Here is a 13,430-nt window from a genome sequence, read left to right as displayed (position 1 = left end):
AGCAGTTCTGCATTCCAAGCTCGTGGCTCATCGATCTGGCGATCGACATTCTAAAGGTGATACGCTCCATTGTGGAGGACTCTGGTGACGATGAAGGGACCTTCCCAAGTAGGAGCGAGCTTGTGTGGTTTCTGTTGATCCACTCGGAGGACCAAATCTCCTTCTTGGAAGGCTCGACTCTTCACATTTCTGGCATGGAATCGACGCAAGTCTTGCTGATAAATGGTTGATCGGATCATAGCCATTTCTCTTTCTTCTTCTAGGAGGTCGACTGCGTCTTGCCGGGCTTGTTCTGCTTCATCATCGGTATAAAGCTCGACTCGGGGTGCATTGTGAAGTAGATCACTCGGCAGGACTGCTTCCGCTCCGTAAACCAGAAAGAACAGAGTTCTTCTAGTCGACCGATTTGGGGTGGTCCTCAATCCCCACAGAACTGACGGAAGCTCGTCAACCCAAGCGCCTGCTGTGTGCTTGAGATCACGCATCAGCCGAGGCTTTAGTCCTTTGAGAATCAGACCATTTGCCCTTTCTGCTTGTCCATTCGACTGGGGGTGGGCGACCGATGCGTAGTCGACTCGTGTGCCTTGAGAGGCGCAAAAAGCTCTGAACTTGTCTGAATCAAAGTTTGACCCATTGTCGGTGATGATGCTATGCGGGACTCCATATCTGAATGTTAACTCTCTGACGAAACTGATAGCAGTGCAAGCATCAAGATTCTTGATAGGCTTAGCTTCAATCCATTTGGTAAACTTGTCGACTGCCACAAGCACATGTGTGAAACCGCTCCTGCCTGTTCTCAATGGGCCAACCATGTCCAATCCCCAAACAGCGAAGGGCCAGACGAGTGGAATGGTCTTCAGGGCTGATGCAGGCTTGTGCAACATGTTGGAGTAGAACTGGCACCCTTCACACTTGTCGACTATCTCTTTTGCCATTTCATTCGCTCTTGGCCAGTAAAATCCCGCTCGGTATGCTTTAGCCACAATGGTCCGAGAGGATGCATGATGACCACAGGTCCCCGAGTGGATATCATCAAGGATTATCTGACCTTCTTCTGGTGTTATACACTTCTGACCGACTCCAGTTGCGCTTTCTCTATACAACTGTCCCTTTATGACTGTAAAGGCCTTGGATCGACGGATGATCTGTCGAGCCTCTTCTTCGTCCTCCGGGAGTTCCTTTCTCAGGATATACGCGATGTACGGTATCGTCCAGTCAGGGGTGATTGCCAAAACTTCCATGATTAGGTCGACCATTGCGGGAATTTCGACTTCAGTCGGATCTGTGGCACTCTTTGGCTGCGGGGCTTCATCTGTAAAAGGATTTTCTTGGACTGATGGCGAGTGGATGTGTTCCAAAAACACATTGCCGGGGATGGCTTCTCTCTTGGAGCCTATCTTTGCCAAATCAGCAGCCGCTTGATTTTTCAGTCGGGGGATGTGATGAAGCTCTAACCCCTCGAATTTCTTCTCTAACTTTCTCACTGCATTGCAATAACCAGTCATAGCTGGACTTCTGACGTCCCATTCTTTCATCACCTGATTAACCACCAAATCTGAGTCGCCATAGACCATGAGGCGATGGACGCCGAGTGAAATGGCCATGCGCAACCCATACAAAAGTGCTTCATATTCTGCTTCGTTATTGGAGGAATCAAAGTGAATCTGGAGAACATATCTGAGCTTATCTCCTTGGGGGGAAACCAATACTACCCCAGCACCGGAACCATTCAGCATCTTAGATCCATCGAAGAACATGGTCCAGTGCTTCGAGTGAACTTGAGTCGGAAGTTGCTGTTCGATCCACTCAACAACGAAATCTGCAATTTCTTGGGACTTGATAGCTTTCTTTGCCTCAAACTTGATATCTAGGGGAAGAAGTTCAATCGCCCATTTGGCCACTCGACCAGTTGCATCTCTGTTGTGCAAAATCTTTGATAGTGGAGCGTCGCTGACGACTGTAATGGAATGATCATAGAAGTAATGTGCAACCTTCTTCGTGGTCATATAAATCCCATATACAAGCTTCTGGTAATGAGGATATCTTTGCTTTGAAGGAGTCAAAACTTCAGAAACATAATATACTGGGCGCTGAACTTTGAAGGCCTTTCCTTCTTCTTCCCGCTCGACTGTAAGTACTGTACTGACAACTTGTCCTGTGGCTGCAATGTAAATCAGCAAAGGCTCCTTGCTGATTGGGGCAGCAAGCACCGACTGGGTGGAGAGCAGAGCTTTGAGCTCTGTAAACGCTGCATCAGCTTCTGGAGTCCACTCGAACTTGTCAGACTTCTTCATCAGTCGGTAAAGAGGCAATGCCTTTTCACCGAGGCAAGAGATGAATCGACTTAAAGCGGCCAAGCATCCTGTAAGCTTCTGGACGTCATGCACACGCACAGGACGTTTCATCCGGAGTATAGTACCATTTTTTTCAGGATTGGCGTCGATTCCCCGTTCGGAAACGAGAAAACCGTGTAACTTCCCACCTGGAACTCCGAACGTGCACTTTGACGGATTGAGCTTGATATCATACCTACTGAGGTTGGCAAAGGTTTCAGCAATGTCAGTGATATGCTTGAAATCAATGCACATGCGAAGTGACTTGTCCTTCTTGGGGACCATGACAACATTGGCAAGCCACTCGGAGTGGTAAATTTCTCGGATGAACTCCGCTGCTAAGAGCCGAGCCACCTCCTCGCCAATGGCCTTCATCTTCTGGACGGCGGACCGTCGAAGATGTTCTTTCACAGGTTTAAATTTTGGGTCGACTCGTAGACGGTGCTCAGCCAGCCCCCTGGGAACTCCAGGCATGTCAGCAGGCTTCCATGCGAAGATGTCCCAGTTCTCACGGAGGAACTGGATGAGCGCTTCTTCCTATTTGGAGTCGACCGTCATTGAGATGTGAGTCGAAGCAGCGTTTGGATCAGTCGGGTGAATGTGAACTGCCTTCGTTTCACCGGACGACTGAAAAGCTGATTCTGAAGCAGGCTTCTTAGCTCGTAGCAACTCACTCGGATATGCAGTCTTCTGATACTCTTGCAGCTCGACCACCGCCATCTGAGCGTCAGCAATCTTTGAGCCTTTCTGAAAACACTCTTCTGCTTTCTTCCGATTGCCTGTAACAGTGATCACACCTTTTGGACCAGGCATCTTCAATTTGAGATACACATAACATGGTCGAGCCATGAAGCGTGCATAAGCTGGCCTGCCCAAAATAGCGTGATAAGCACTTTGGAAATCCACAACTTCAAATGTCAACTTTTCCTTGCGGTAATTCTTGGAATCACCGAAAACCACATCAAGAGCAATTTGGCCGAGTATAACACCCTCGATGCGACTATAGCTCCCACGTGTCGAGGCACGACTTAGAGACATAATCGCATTGAAGGCATATGTCGCAAGTTAGGCAATCTTCACAACATCCCATGTAATATGAATAATAAAGGGGAGATAACATAGTTAGCTTACACTCGCCACGTCAATCAAGTACATAAATAACACTACATCAACCAAACACACATGGCCCGACTACGGCGCCAAAATAAAAGAGAACCCAACATGCGACACGGTCCCAATCACCCCAACTGGGCACCACTACGGATCATCGGGAAAGGAAACGTAGTATCATTGAGAGTCTTCGTCGAACTCCCACTTGAGCTCGTACGCGTCTCCTGGAGCGGAATCATCAGGCCCTGCATCTGGTGTAATAGTAATCTGTGAGCCACATGGACTTAGCAATCTCGCACCCTTGCGATCAAGACTATTTAAGCTTATAGGAATGGCAAGGTAAAATATGAGTGGAGCTGCAGCAAGCGACTAGCAAATATGGTGGCTAACTTATTCGCAAAAGAGAGCGAGAAGAGGAGGCAAAGCACGAGCGAGAACTAGAGAGCAACCTGCGCAAACATTACTCCAACACCGTGTCCACTTCCCGGACTCCGCCGAGAAGAGGCCATCACGGTAACACACTCAGTTGATTCATTTTAATTAAATTAAGGTTCAAGTTATCTACAACCGGACATTAACAAATTCCCATCTGCCCATAACCGCGGGCACGGCTTTCGAAAGTTCAATCCCTGCAGGGGAGTCCCAACTTAGCCCATGACAAGCTCTCACGGTCAACGAAGGAATAGACCTCCTCCCAAGACGTTCCGATCAGACTCGGTATCTCGGTAATTCAAGACAACTCGACAATGGTAAAACAAGTCCAGCAACACCGCCCGCTGTGCCGACAAATCCCGATAGGAGCTGCACATATCTCGTTCTCAGGGCACACCGGATAAGCTAAGCGTACGGGAGCCAACGTAACCCAAGTTGCCCAGGGACGGCCCCGCACGTGCTCTAGGTTGGACCAACACTCAGAGGAGCACTGGCCCGGGGGGGGTTAAAATAAGATGACCCTTGAGTCCGCGAAACCCAAGGGAAAAGGCTAGGTGGCAAATGGTAAAACCAAGGTTGGGCATTGCTGGAAAGCTTTAATCAAGGCGAACTATCAAGGGGTTCCCATTATAACCCAACCGCGTAAGGAACGCAAAATCCGGGAACATAACACCGATATGACGGAAACTAGGGCGGCAAGAGTGGAACAAAACACTAGGCGAGAGGCCGAGCCTTCCACCCTTTACCAAGTATATAGATGCATTAAGATAACAAGGCAATATAATGATATCCCAACAAGTAAATAAAAGATGTTCCAACAAGGAACGGCCTCCAATCTTCACCTGCAACTAGCAACGCTATAAGAGGGGCTGAGCAAAGCGGTAACATAGCCAATCAACGGTTTGCTAGGACAATGGTGGGTTAGAGGTTTGACATGGCAATTTGGGAGGCTTGCAAGCAAGTGGTAGGCATCGTAGCATGGCATAGCAAAAGAGCGAGCAAACTAGCATAGCAAAGATAGTAGTGATTTCGAGGGTATGATCATCTTGCCTGCACAGTTGTCAGAGTTGACTGGATCCTCAAAAGCAAACTCAACGGGCTCCTCGTTAGCGAACTCGTCTCCCGGCTCTACCCAAACAAGACAAACAAGCAACAAGGATACAATCAACCACGTGCAAGACCAAGCAATATGATGAAATGATGATATGCTATGCGGGATGCGATGCGGGATGCAAAATGCAAGATATGACAGGAAATGCATGAACCTGGCCTCAACTTGGAAATCCAAGTGTGCCACTGGAAAGATGAGATGAAATCGCTTGAAAACAATATAAAGAACGCCGGAATCGGAGTTACGGTTTGGAAATGGCAAGCGATTCAAAAATGACACCGGTCTGCGATTTACAGCAAGTAGGCATCTAAATGCAATGAGATGAACATGCTACAGCACCCAAACATGACAACAAAATACATGGCAGGGAAGCATTCAAGATGCTTAACAAAAGTCTAGCACTGAGCTACAGCCAAATCATCCATTAACAGATTCAAACAAACATGGCAAAAACGCAAATGGTAAAACAGATCTCAGACTTAGTGAAATTAACACTTGTCTGGAATTTCAGATCATATAGCCCTCTTCGGAGCAACAAAACAACATGCTACAGGACCTGAACATGACAAAGAAAGACATGGCATGGAGCTACTCAACAAGCTTAACAAAAGTCCCTTAGTGACCTTGAGCCAAAAGGGATCACAAAATATACTAACAAGCACACGAACATAGCAAAAACATAATCAGTTTTCAGACTTAGTGAAAACTGGGACATGCTGAAACATAACTCACGAAGGCATGTTTACGAGCTCGATGCACTCACTACGGTGCAAGTCATGGCAAGACAAGCATACATCCCTTAAGAAGGCACAAAATGCAAGCTAGACATGGCAAGAACAATGGCATAGCATGCACGGATCAACTACAATAACATCGGCAAAATCGCAAACAAGTTGACGATCTGCCCAGATTCGCAACGAAGCAAAAGTAGAGCTCGATTGACTCAAGCTAGGGTGCTCCATAATTGCAAACAAAGACATGGATGGATAGAGCACTACAATATTAACAAAACTCCCTTACTGATCATCCTCAAAAGAGGCACGGATCACTAGGAAACAACAAGAACATATGGCATCATGAACTAAACAATCCCAGGACTTAGTGAAATCACTAAGTCCCTGAAAACAGAATTAGCAAGTGCACCACTTTGCAAGCTTGCACAAGTCACCACACACATCCTAAAAATACATGGGTTGCACCTCTGGAAAGATGACAAAACCCTTAACAAAACATATGAAGAACTCACGGGCATATCATGCACACAATAATCATGGCAAAAATGACAAAAGTGCTAAACGGAGTAGCAGATCTGACAATTAACTCAAGTAGCCCTCTTCTAACAGCATTTCGGGCATCAAGATGAGCTCAAATGAAAATGATGCAATGGAATGAAATGATGTACTCTCTGAGATGAACATTTTGATATGCTATATGCATGAATCGGAGCTACGGATGCAAAGTTACGGAGCCGCGAACATAGCTATGACTAAAAAAAACCTCCGGAAAAAGTGGATCTCGCGGATCGGGACGGAGCGGTGCGGGGACGGGCGAGGGTGTTTGGATGGGGACCGGTGGATCTGGTCTCGATCCGGATCCGGCGGGATCTCACCGGAGTGCTCCGGCCGGCGCCGGCGGCGGCGGCGGGCGGAGGCGCGAGGCGGCGTGGCGCGGCGCGGAGGCGGCGGCGGCGCGTGGAGGCGGCGACGGGCGGCGCGGAGGCGCGGCGGCGCGGCGCGGAGGCGGCGGTGGCGGCGCGGCGGCGGCGGGCGGCGGGCGCGACGCGGCCGGAGAGAGGCGGCGCGGCGGAGCAGCGGGCGCGCGCGCGCGATGGGCCGCGGGGCCCTGCCTGGGCCGCGGCCGACGCGTGGAGGGGCGGCGGGCGTATGGGAGCGCCATGCGGCGGCGGGGAGCAGCGGACGTGTCCGGCGGCGGCGGATCTGGATTTTAGGGTTAGGACGAGGGATCCGGAATTTGGAATGGGGGTGTATATATAGGCATAGAGGGAGCTAGGAGAGTCCAAATGAGGTGCGGTTTTCGGCCACGCGATCGTGATCGAACGCTCTAGGACATGGAGCAGAGTTTGGTGGGTTTTGGGCCAAATTGGAGGGGTGTTGGGCTGCAACACACACGAGGCCTTTTCGGTCCCTCGGTTAACCGTTGGAGTATCAAACGAAGTCCAAATGGTACGAAACTTGACAGGCGGTCTACCGGTAGTAAACCAAGGCCGCTTGGCAAGTCTCGGTCCAATCCGGAAATGTTTAATCCCCACACACGAAAGAAAGCTAGAAATGACCACCGGAGGAGAACGAAGCGCCGGAATGCAAAACGGACAACGGGGAAAATGCTCGAATGCATGAGACGAACACGTATGCAAATGCAATGCACATGATGACATGATATGAGATGCATGACAACGACAACAACACACGGAGACAAAGACCCGAACCCGAGGAAATAAAATAACTTAACGCCGGAAACGGCAAGAGTTGGAGTACAAATAGGGAAAGTTACATCCGGGGTGTTACAACACTCCACCACTACGAAAGGATCTCGTCCCGAGATCTAGGACTGAAAGAACGCCGGGTACTCAGAACGGAGGTGATCCTCGCGTTCCCAGGTAGCTTCACGGTCGGAATGGTGTGACCACTTGACTTTGAGAAATTTGATTGACTTGTTGCGAGTCTTGCGTTCAGTCTCTTCAAGAATAGCAACTGGGTGCTCACGATAAGAGAGATCTTCTTGGAGCTCAATGTCCTCGAAGTTGACGGTGCGGTCAGGAGTCTTGAAGCACTTTCGAAGCTGAGAGACATGGAACACGTCATGAACATTTGCAAAGTTTGAAGGAAGCTCGAGTTGATAGGCGAGGTCGCCTCTCTTGCTGACAATCTTGAAAGGTCCCACGTATCTAGGGGCAAGCTTCCCTTTGATACCGAAGCGACGAGTACCTTTCATAGGAGAGACACGGAGGTAAACATGATCTCCGATCTCGAAAGCCAAATCACGGTGCTTACTATCATAGTAGCTCTTCTGGCGGGATTGGGCTGCTTTGAGGTTATCACGAATGACTTTGCACATTTCTTCTGCCTCTGTGATTAAGTCATTACCCAAAAGCTGACGTTCACCGGTTTCAGACCAGTTGAGAGGGGTACGGCACTTCCTGCCATACAGAATTTCAAAAGGGGCCTTGCCCGAACTTGCTTGAAAACTGTTGTTGTAGGAGAATTCAGCATAAGGAAGACAATCCTCCCACTTCATGCCGAAGGAGATCACACAAGCCCTGAGCATATCTTCAAGAATCTGGTTGACACGCTCGACTTGACCGCTTGTTTGAGGATGGAAAGCTGTGCTGAAGCGGATGTTGGTGCCCATGGCCTTCTGAAAAGAATCCCAAAACTTCGAGGTAAAGATGCTGCCACGGTCTGAAGAGATCACTTGAGGAATACCGTGCAGAGAGACAATACGAGAGGTATAGAGTTCCGCCAATTGAGCTGCAGTGATCGACTCTTTGATAGGCAGAAAGTGAGCCACTTTGGTGAGTTTGTCGATGACAACGAATATAGCATCATTGCCACGCTTGGACTTTGGAAACCCAGTCACGAAGTCCATTTCAATGTGGTCAAACTTCCATTCTGGAATGGCAAGAGGTTGGAGGAGACCTGCTGGCCTTTGGTGTTCTGCCTTCACTCTTCTGCAGACATCACATTCATTCACGAATTGAGCGATCTCGCGCTTCATTCGAGTCCACCAATAAGCTTGCTTAAGGTCCTGATACATCTTCGTGCTCCCAGGGTGGATGGAGAGGAGAGAATTGTGAGCCTCGTTCATGATCACTTTACGAAGGTCACCTTTGGGTACAACAATACGATCCTCGAAGAAGAGAGTGTCCTTGTCATCAAGGCGGTAGCACTTGTACTTGGACTGACTCTTGGCAATCCCAATCTTCACCTTTTTCACCATAGCATCAAGAAGCTGGGCTTGGCGAATCTGGTCTTCTAAGGTAGGAGAGACTTGAAGGTTGGCGAGGAAACCTTGAGGAACAACTTGCAGATTAAGTTTGCGGAAAGCTTCACAAAGCTCGGGTTGATAAGGCTTGAGAATCAGACTGTTGCAGTAAGCCTTTCCTGCTCAAAGCGTCAGCAATCACATTGGCCTTGCCTGGAGTATACTCAATACTCGGATTATACTCTTGAATCATTTCGACCCATCGAGTTTGCCTGAGGTTGAGATTAGGCTGAGTGAAGATGTACTTGAGACTCTTGTGATCAGTGAAAATGTCCACTTTTCTTCCCAATAGAAGATGTCTCCAAGTCAAAAGAGCATGCACAACTGCCGCCAACTCGAGATCATGAGTGGGGTAGTTCTTCTCATTAGGCTTCAACTGGCGAGATGTATAAGCAACAACTTTCTTCTCTTGCATCAATACTGCGCCAAGACCTTGGAGAGAGGCATCACAAAAGACCTCGTACGGCTTGGATTCATCAGGCGGAGTCAGAACTGGAGCAGTGATCAATTTCTCTTTCAAAGTGTTGAAAGCAATATCACACTCCGGAGACCAAACGTACTTGACGTGCTTCTGAAGAAGATTAGAGAGAGGCTTCGCGATCTTAGAAAAGTTTTCAACGAATCTTCGGCAATAGCTTGCGAGACCGAGAAAACTGCGGAGTTGCTTCACGTTCTGAGGAGGTTCCCAATTCACAATTGCAGACACCTTCTCAGGATTCACGGCAATGCCCTTGGCAGAGATGATATGACCAAGATAAAGAACCTCATCAAGCCAAAATTCACACTTGGAGAACTTGGCGTAGAACTGATGTTCTCTGAGCTTATCGAGAACCAAACGCAAGTGCTTGGCATGATCTTCCTTGTTCTTGGAGAAAACCAGAATGTCGTCGAGATAGACCAAAACGAAGTCATTGGTGTAGGCGTTGAAGATGAAGTTCATCATGCGAGAGAACGTCGGAGGAGCGTTGGCGAGGCCAAAAGACATGACAGTGTATTCATATGAACCAAAGCTTGTTCTGAATGCTGTCTTGGGAATATCTTCTTCACGAATGCGAATCTGGTGATAACCCATACGGAGATCAAGCTTGGAGAATACTTGGGCACCTTTGAGTTGTTCGAACAGCTCATTGATGTTGGGAAGTGGGTATTTGTTCTTGATGGTCTTCTTGTTCACTGGACGGTAATCAACACAAAGTCGGTCCGTTCCATCCTTCTTCTTCACAAAAAGAACACCACAACCCCACGGAGAAGAACTAGGCCGGATGAGACCCATTTTCTCTTGCATATCGAGTTGCTTCTTCAGCTCCTTCAACTCTTCAGGTCCGAGCTTGTAAGGACGTTTGCACACAGGTTCCGTGCCAGGCTCAAGATCAATAACGAATTCAACTGGCCGGTGCGGAGGCATTCCTGGGAGCTCTTCTGGAAAGACGTCTTGATATTCGCAAACGACTGGAATTTGAGAGATGGCATCCAATTCACCCTTCTCATTGAGAGAAAACAGACGGATAGTATCATCACGAGCGGCAAAGACAATTACATCCTCAGACGAATGAGTCAATTGAATCTGCCTGGCTGCACAATCAAGCTGAGCCTTGTGCTTAGAAAGCCAATCCATTCCGAGAATAAGATCAATATCCGAGTTACCAAGAACCATTGGAGAAGCCAGAAACTTGAAATCACCCATCATGATAGAAACATCCGGGACTATTGAAGTAGCCCTCATAGACTTAGCCGGAGAAACCACTCCCATAGGTTTACCCAACATTTGTGAAACGAAGTCATGCTTGGAAACAAATGATCTTGACATGAAACAATGCGATGCACCAGTGTCAAAAAGAACTTTTGCTGGAAAAGAGTTAACTGGAAAGTTACCCATGATCACATCTGACGAGTCCTCTGCCTGAGCTGCATTCATCAAATTGACCTTGGCATGCTTGGGGTTATGCTTGACCACAGCTGTACTTGTCGATCTGACAGGAGGAGGAGGAGGAAGACGCCTCTGGTTGAAACACTTGTTGGCATAGTGACCCTTCTGTTGGCACTTGTTGCACGTGACCTCTGAAAGCGGACGGTGATACGGAGCACTCGATCTTGGAGCTTGAGACGAAGTCTTGTTCTGAAAGCCAGGGTTGGGTGGGTGGGAAGAACCACTGCCACCTTTGCTCTTCTGCTGATACGGCTGACGGAACGGAGGAGGAGGAAGCCAAAACTTCTGCTGCTTGGCCACTTGAGTAGAGGAAGAAGGAGTAGCATCTCTGACTCGCTTCTTGGAAGCATCACACCTCAACTGAGCAGCCTCTTGCTTCAGTGCCATGTTGTAGAACTCATCGTATCTCAAGGGCTCGAAGAGGACAAGAGCGAGCTGAATTTCTTCTCTGAGACCACCCCTGAACTGATATATCATGCTCTTCTCATCAGGGACGTCCTGCTTGGCAAAGCGGGCGAGCTTCTGGAACAACTTGTTGTAGTCATAGACAGACAAAGAGCCTTGCTTCAGATTGCGGAATTCCTCACGCTTGCTTTCAACCACGCTCTGGGGAATATGATGAGCTCGGAAATCTCGACGGAAATCATCCCAAGTGATAACACGTCCACCTCTGGAGTCCTTGTACTGCTGGAACCATTCTGCAGCTTGATCTTTGAGTTGGAAGGAAGCGAACTTAACAAAGTCCTCAGGCCTGACGTTACTGCACTCGAAATGCTTGCACAGATCCACAAGCCAATCGTCAGCATCGGTTGCCTCAACACAATTGCTGAAAGTCTTTGGCCCGTTAGCAAGGAACTGGTTGAGTGTAGCAAAGTGACTCTGATTGCTGCCTTGATTCCCTTGACTGCCTTGATTGCGCTCTTGAAGAATTTGCATGATCAGCTGTGTGTTTGCATTGGTTGCGGCCATCACAGCTTGCCATGCCTCTGGAGGAGGTGGAGGTGGTGGCGGATCAGGATTCGGAGTCGTGCGCGTTGGAGGAGCCATCCTGAAGAGGTTGACCACCATTAGCACATTGACAGATAAATATTGAAGCTGAATCCAACGGAATGAAAATTGCAACATATAGTCTTCACATCCGAACAAAATGAACGAATGCATTCCTCTTGAAATGGTCACATATCCATAAATTGAGAAGCCACGTAGAATTAAGGTAGAGAAATAAATCAACAAGGTACGGATCAAGAACGAATAATCGGTAAGAAATCCCAATCTCAAACCAATATCCGTGGAAGAAAAACTAGAGCTACTAGAATTCCCACCTATGAAACTCCCGAACCTTTCCGGTTATGCAATCAGGTGTTGGGGATACAGGGGAAGCATAATATCTCACCCAAACTAGCAAATCCTACATCCAGCTGTATCCATCCTTCAACACATAACCAAGAAACCTTCGGAAACCATCTACCTCAACCTTCGAAAAGCATCCGTTATACAAGTTATGGCGATACTCCCGAACTCCCGCCCCAGTACTGGGTGGCGTCGAGGTTATCTCACCAACGAACTGCATAAAAGAGATTTTCGATGTCGGCGTACTAAACTCAGGTATTCCAGAACTGCAACGATAAAATTATGATGACAACACCTCAGAGCTCAACTCCCCGGGACACTTCCACTAAACCCCTGACAGGAGGCACCAAGACAATGTTCTCATCATAAAACCATCGGAACGATTCCAAGATACCCGCGTGATCCTAAATTTTTTTAGTGAAATTTGAGAAGAGAAGAGTCAAAACTCTACGTCAGGATGCCTTACCAGAGCGATGAGGAGACTGGGAAGTAAAAAGAATTCCTAATCTCTCCGATATATAATTCCTAAATGACTCAAAACATTTTTCTAGACACAACTCGGCCGCTAAAAACGATCAAGCAATGGGGCTCCTAAGGTCGGGGAAGGCTCTGATACCAACTTGTAACACCCTCGATGCGACTATAGCTCCCACGTGTCGAGGCACGACTTAGAGACATAATCGCATTGAAGGCATATGTCGCAAGTTAGGCAATCTTCACAACATCCCATGTAATATGAATAATAAAGGGGAGATAACATAGTTGACTTACACTCGCCATGTCAATCAAGTACATAAATAACATTACATCAACCAAACACTCATGGCCCGACTACGGCGCCAAAATAAAAGAGAACCCAACATGCGACACGGTCCCAATCACCCCCAACTGGGCACCACTACTGATCATCGGGAAAGGAAACATAGTATCGTTGAGAGTCTTCGTCGAACTCCCACTTGAGCTCGTACGCGTCTCCTGGAGCGGAATCATCAGGCCCTGCATCTGGTGTAATAGTAATCTGTGAGCCACAGGGACTCAGCAATCTCGCACCCTCGCGATCAAGACTATTTAAGCTTATAGGAATGGCAAGGTAAAATATGAGTGGAGCTGCAGCAAGCGACTAGCAAATATGGTGGCTAACTTATTCGCAAAAGAGAGCGAGAAG

Source organism: Triticum aestivum, chromosome 7A (assembly GCF_018294505.1).
Source record: "Triticum aestivum cultivar Chinese Spring chromosome 7A, IWGSC CS RefSeq v2.1, whole genome shotgun sequence".
Lineage (NCBI taxonomy): Eukaryota > Viridiplantae > Streptophyta > Magnoliopsida > Poales > Poaceae > Triticum > Triticum aestivum.
This window is presented reverse-complemented; position numbering follows the sequence as displayed.